This window comes from Wyeomyia smithii, chromosome 3 (genome assembly GCF_029784165.1).
Source record: "Wyeomyia smithii strain HCP4-BCI-WySm-NY-G18 chromosome 3, ASM2978416v1, whole genome shotgun sequence".
NCBI classification, from domain to species: Eukaryota; Metazoa; Arthropoda; class Insecta; order Diptera; family Culicidae; genus Wyeomyia; species Wyeomyia smithii.
In genome coordinates, this window is record NC_073696.1 from 132,968,449 (window position 1) to 132,974,819 (window position 6,371).

Sequence of the window (6,371 nt, forward strand, 5' to 3'; positions counted from 1 at the left end):
TGTAGGATTTTTTCTCAGTTTTCCAATAGTTGTCTCAGAATTAAAATCGGTGGTTGCCAACCTGTTCAAAAACGCGTTTTAATGATAAAATTCAAAATGGCGACTAATCCAAGATGGCGGTCAAACTTTTGATTACTTCACATGAAAGCCCTAGATGTCTTTTGTATAATGAAATGCTGTTTGTAGAGGGTTTTGGGACAAATATTTGAAATATATCTCGATAAAAATATTCGATTTTCACTTTTCTAAAAATTTGTTCACCCCTTGGCAAACAAGGGGTCCACCAAATGGAACAAATTTATGTGCAGTTATTAATTTTTCACTGCGTTTAATCGAACTAAAATAAAAAAATCATTTTTCAAAGACCTCGTGTCACTAGTGGCCTGGTTTCAGCGAGAATTGCCCCGTTCATCGATATTCGATAGAAATTGTCGATTTTTTTGCTTAAACCGTCACCAACCTCGCAGAGTTTTTGAGCCTAAGCCGGCAGTTCAGTGAGATGTGAAGTTTGTGCGGGTTGCTCTAACTGTGGTAGTTGCATATCTTCTATATATGAGCGAATAAAACGACCGTTCAGCAATTCTCTGCATTCCGGGCAAATGAACATGATTTTGCCAAGTGCGAAAAGATCCTTGCACACTCTACTCTTAAAACCGCAGCATTGTTGGTTTATGTGATAACAGTTTTAACAGAAGCCACATCGGATTGGTTCGATATCATTGACAGCTTGTTTACATTCTCCACACAGTTTCTTCTCCATTCTGTTTTGATTCAGTTCGTGGCGCCAAAAGCGGCCAAATTCGACGAAGGATGTGTTTTACTATCAAAACAAAAAATGGTAGCCTGTACAACTTGGCTGAAGAATCCACACAATAAAATTGATCGTTGGCGGCAGCAAACTAGTGATTCAACGATATTTCACAACGTTCGGGTAATTTAACAGGTACACTTCACTATACGCAGGTGAATATCACAAAAGAATAGCTTAATCACTACGAAATGTAAACTAGATTGAGAAAATCGAAAAGCAGTTCACTATACACTTAACGAAAGAGTGTTGCAGCATTCTCGCCCGTGCTGCATTCTTCCCCTCGTTTAATCGTTTGCATTCGCCGTCAAACCAGTCATTTCTAGGATTCGAGGTCCTTGTACCTAGTAAGGCTACAGCAGCAGCATGTTATCTCTCTCTATTTTAAAGAAGTAAAAATTCTTCGTTACTAAAGTGGTAGGTGAAACATCTTACCTAATGGGTTTATTTGTGCCGCGTCAATAAAACACTCACTCCACGTCAAAACAGGATATTTATTGTAAAGACAAACCAACCGCTCAGAGTGCGAGTTTCATGGTCATAGGCTTGACAATTCCGGCATTGCTTGGGATTATGGATACTTCCATGCCTCTTGGAGTTTTCTCATTTTATTCGCACATTGAATAAAACACGAGCTTTTTAAAAATTTTAAATTGCTTACTTTGGTACGATCAAAATGTACTAACTGTCGAAAGGTACATTGTTCACCTCTTCATAAATACACCTTGTCCACTTTTTCACAACCCTGTCATTCATACCTACTATGTATGCACACCTTGTTTTGCTGGTGTGCGCGCCGAAATAGAGAAAGCATCATAATCCTAAAACTTGCTAACGCGTCGTGACGTGTTCTATAACTCGTTAAATACACTCCGTATTTTCTGTAAGTTCTCGCGTGTGATTGCTTTCTCCCCTATCCGAAATTCCTTGCGGGTGCTTCGTTGCGTATCCTGTACTCCGTCGACACCAACTAATTTTCCTGGTGTATTCAAGTATTATTAATTGTCAAACAATCTTAAATTTCATCAACAGTCTGATCATTTTAAAGACCTTTTAAAACAGCCTTTAACGGTTTCTCGTTTTTGGCATCATAAGTATAAAATTTGTACATCTTCTCAGTCAAAAACTGTAATAGATGTAAAATACGAATTTCGCCTTGGCGGCCAATATGAAAATTACTTTCACATCAGAAAGAAATGATGAAAGTTCTAAACGAAAAGCTTTAAAATTTGCAACTATTTAACTTTCTTCATACCGGCATTTTGCTCAGAATGAAAAGCTTCAAATTCTTGATCACCTATAGAAGCAAGAATTTCATACCTATTGCGTTCTGAATCACTCGGAGGAGAAGCCTCACGTTTTCTTGTAGCCGCGTCAAAGCGAGTTTTTTACATGTTGAAAGCGAAAAATTTCCAATATCTCTCGGTAGTCTAAGACTGAGCCTCGAGCTGTTGGTAAAATGCGACCATTCGTCAAGGCAGTTCAAGTCGTACTAATGAACATATCCAACTTAAATTTTGGTTCAAGCTTGCCATGTTCATTGTTCTTATGAAAAACTGTATATCCTTCATTTATTCCAGATGGCTTGGCGTGTCTTCGTTTCGTTAGTCCGCATACTTCTTTCCTTCAAGCTTCTCGATAGCATATGTTTCCCGTACTCCTTCTTGGGAAGGCAGCAAATGTGAGAAAATTTTGGAGCTAGTCCCCCTAACAACCCAACGAAAAAATACGGGTTTGATTATTTTCACATCCCTGTCATGAACGTCATCCCCATACATTTCGCTTGAAGCCGTTTTTCTCTGGCTCTCTGGCTCGATTATACGTCAAAAGGCTGTCAGTGCTTGCGAAACAGCCGATTAAGCACCGTCCATGCCAGATCAACTGTTGCTGCAAGTGGTGTAAAGAACTGCAGAAAGCGAAAAACGATTTTTTTGTGTTAAACGTTTCATGGATTTTGTGCAGGACATAAATTGTCACGTTCAAACATGTTTCAACATGTTCCGGATAGCCCTACATTCAATATAGTTAGAAGCACGCAAAAAATCTGTACAGTAACACATGCGGCACAATGAACGGAGCTTATGACCATATTTCCAACAGTAGCGCCATCATCATCGGCGGCGGCTTCAGGAAACTGTTGCCATGACATCGGTCTGATTATTTTCAACATAGATCCATTCCTGCGATTTTGGGCACACTTTGCGTGACCAACTTCGAAATAGGGTGACCATAAAAAACGACTGTTTTCGATGTATTTAATTTGAGAAAAAATCATAACTTTTGAACAAGTTGATCGATTTTCGATCTTTTTGGATCAAATTATAGGTAATTACTTCTAGGTTTAGGTTTGGTTTATTTGACACGCTGTTATTACTTCTAGTTATAAGAAAAAATACCAAAAAAATTAATCTGAGTGCTTTTATATGCATAATGGATGAAATTATTGAAATTTTTGTCATGTTTTAAAATTGAAATTACTCAAATTTAAAAAAATAACATATTTTTTAAAGTTCCTCTATTCATAGAGTCAAGCACGCCCTTCAAAATGAGACCAAGAGATATTTTTTATGTTTGCCAAAAAAAAAAAGAATGACAAACAAATGAAAAACGCTATTTTTATGAAAAACATTAACAACTTTGAGTAGAATTGAGATATTTACGATATCGGCATTGCAAATTGTTTCCCTTAAGAAGCTCTAAAAGACAGTTTTAAGGTGAAATTTGAAATAAAAAAAGCTAAAGTGCAAAATGTGTTTTTGTTTTTAATATAAATCGGTAGTTTTCAAAGATAGAGAAAAACTTTTTTTACAAAGATACTTAAAATTAATGTAGCTATAACATTGTAGAACAAGTTTTTCTTCTTTCTACAAAAATAAAAAAGTTAGATACTTGATTGCATCGAAAATTTTGGTCACCCTAATTTTTGATAATTTTTTTTCTCTAAAATATTGCTATACACGCTGCTTTATTTTAACTCTAATTTGATTAGTATCTACTCAGTTTGGTATTCTTATGCAAAATGTCAAAAAGTGAGTTTTCGGGTACTGGATAATTGAGTAACATTTACCCAAATTTTCATAATTACCATGTTTACTCAGTTTTGAGTTATTATCCATGATGTTTACTCACCCCTGAGTATATGTATATGTCAAAAGTTTTCAACAGCGATATTATCTGTTTCCGAAGAACAATTGTTGTCGCTTTTTATTCGTTTGCTAGCAGTAAGTATTTGATCTTTCATCAAATCAATAATTTCCTAATCAATTACATGACAAACAACATGTAACAATATTCCATTAAAATTTCAGCCCAACATCATTATTGCAGACGATTTGAAAACACAAAAAAAATCTCTTCAAAATGAACAACCGCATGTTGTGTGTCCTGCGATGCCGTATTAAGTCGGGCTTTTATTCGTGATAATGAACGGAAACATTTGTATCGATGTACAGTGCCCAATACATGCAATCGATACAATTTAAATCCTTCGCAGTGTTTGGTGACGGATGATGACGGATTTTCTGGTGTGCGTACTGTACAAAAACATGAGCCACAGTTCACGGGCAACTGTGAACCGGTTGGTTGCCGCATTATATAAAGACACGTGAATGATTTAAAACTTTCATAATGTTTCGATGAAAAATAAATCTATGATTTTGATTGTTCTGAATTAATTTTATTTATTGAGTCAGATTTACAAAAACCAGAAATCATCAAATTTCCAAATTTAGGCAAACTGGGTAACTTGTACTCATTTTCGTTAATTCCTGGTTTGCATAAACAGAGTAGATTCTAATCAGTTTTTGACGTATGACGCCCTTACTCAGAAGTGAGTAACCGTAAAAGTACTCAAATTAGGGTACCTCCACTTTTTTCAAAAAAGGGTTATATCTAACTCACTTTAGAGTAACAAATAATGAGCGTGTAGAGCTCTAGACCCAGATTTTCCCCTAAATTTGATTGCTGGACCATTTTGGATTGTGAGATTATCATCACGCTGCTTTATTTTAACTCTAATTTGATTAGGATCTACTCAGTTTGGTATTCTTATGCAAAATGTCAAAAAGTGAGTTATCGGGTACTGGATAATTGAGTAACATTTACCCAAATTTTCATAATTACCATGTTTACTCAGTTTTGAGTTATTATCCATGATGTTTACTCACCCCTGAGTATATGTATATGTCAAACAGCGATATTATTATTACAGTTTTTAACAGCGATATTATCTGTTTCCGAAAAACAATTGGTGTCGCTTTTTATTCGTTTGCTAGCAGTAAGTATTTGATCTTTCATCAAATCAATAATTTCCTAATCAATTACATTACAAACAACATGTAACAATATTCCATAACAATTTCAGCCCAACATTATTATTGCAGAGGATTTGAAAACATAAAAAACATCTCTTCAAAATGAACAACCGCATGTTGTGTGTCCTGCGATGCCGTTTTAAGTCGGGCTTTTATTCGTGATAATGAACGGAAACATTTGTATCGATGTACAGTGCCCAATACATGCAATCGATACAATTTGAATCCTTCGCAGTGTTTGGTGACGGATGATGACGGATTTTCTGGTGTGCGTACTGTACAAAAACAAGAGCCACAGTTCACGGGCAACTGTGAACCGGTTGGTTGCCGCATTATATGAAGACACGTGGATGATTCAAAACTTTTATAATGTTTCGATGAAAAATAAATCTATGATTTTGATTGTTCTGAATTTATTTTATTTATTGAGTCAGATTTACAATAACCAGAAATCATCAAATTTCCAAATTTAGGCAAACTGGGTAACTTGTACTCATTTTCGTTAAATCTTGGTTTGCATAAACAGAGTAGATTCTAATCAGTTTTTGACGTATGACGTCCTTACTCAGAAGTGAGTAACCGTAAAAGTACTCAAATTAGGGTACCTCCACTTTTTTCAAAAATGGGTCATATCTAACTCACTTTAGAGTAACAAATAATGAGCGTGTAGGTATACGATGCCTGTTCAACATTTATTAGATCAGAATGTTTAGAAGCATATTAACTTTAAACGCACCAATCGTCGTATTACAGATTCGCGCGAAACAAATTCTTGCGAACATTATTGTTAATAAAAAATCATTTAACAAGGGCATTTCAACTGTCGAGCAACGATTTAACAGATGTTTAAAAACTATTTTATTCGACAGGTCGTTTAACAAGTGTTGAATGAAATATTCTGCTGTTGTTGTACAAAACTCTCTTCGCCATTTCTAAGCAACTGTGTGTCGGATAATTTCTCCAAATTTAACTGAACAACCAGAAGTTTTTTATTTTCCATTTCGGTTTTTGTTCAACTGTATCCTAATAAAAGGGATCCAATAATTGTGAAATGCTGTAAATGATTTGAAAGTACATAGTTGCTGAATCTGTTAGTGGTTTAAAAAAAGGTTTATATTGCAATAAAACAATCATACAAACGCGTTCAGAATGATGCTTCATAAAACCGGTGATCTTGCGTTCACGTCTATAAGAGCTAATAAATTGCTCATTGAAATACTTCAAACGCATGTATGCAGCATTTAAACAAC

At 35.3% G+C, this 6,371-nt stretch overlaps 1 long non-coding RNA gene across 1 annotated transcript; it reads left to right on the top strand.

The window, feature by feature from the left end:
- Positions 1-3,769: 3,769 nt before the first annotated feature.
- Positions 3,770-4,478, top strand: LOC129731278 (uncharacterized). The gene is made up of 2 exons (XR_008728990.1): positions 3,770-4,029; positions 4,117-4,478. It is a non-coding gene; the product is annotated as an uncharacterized LOC129731278 (long non-coding RNA).
- The last annotated feature ends 1,893 nt before the right edge of the window (positions 4,479-6,371 follow it).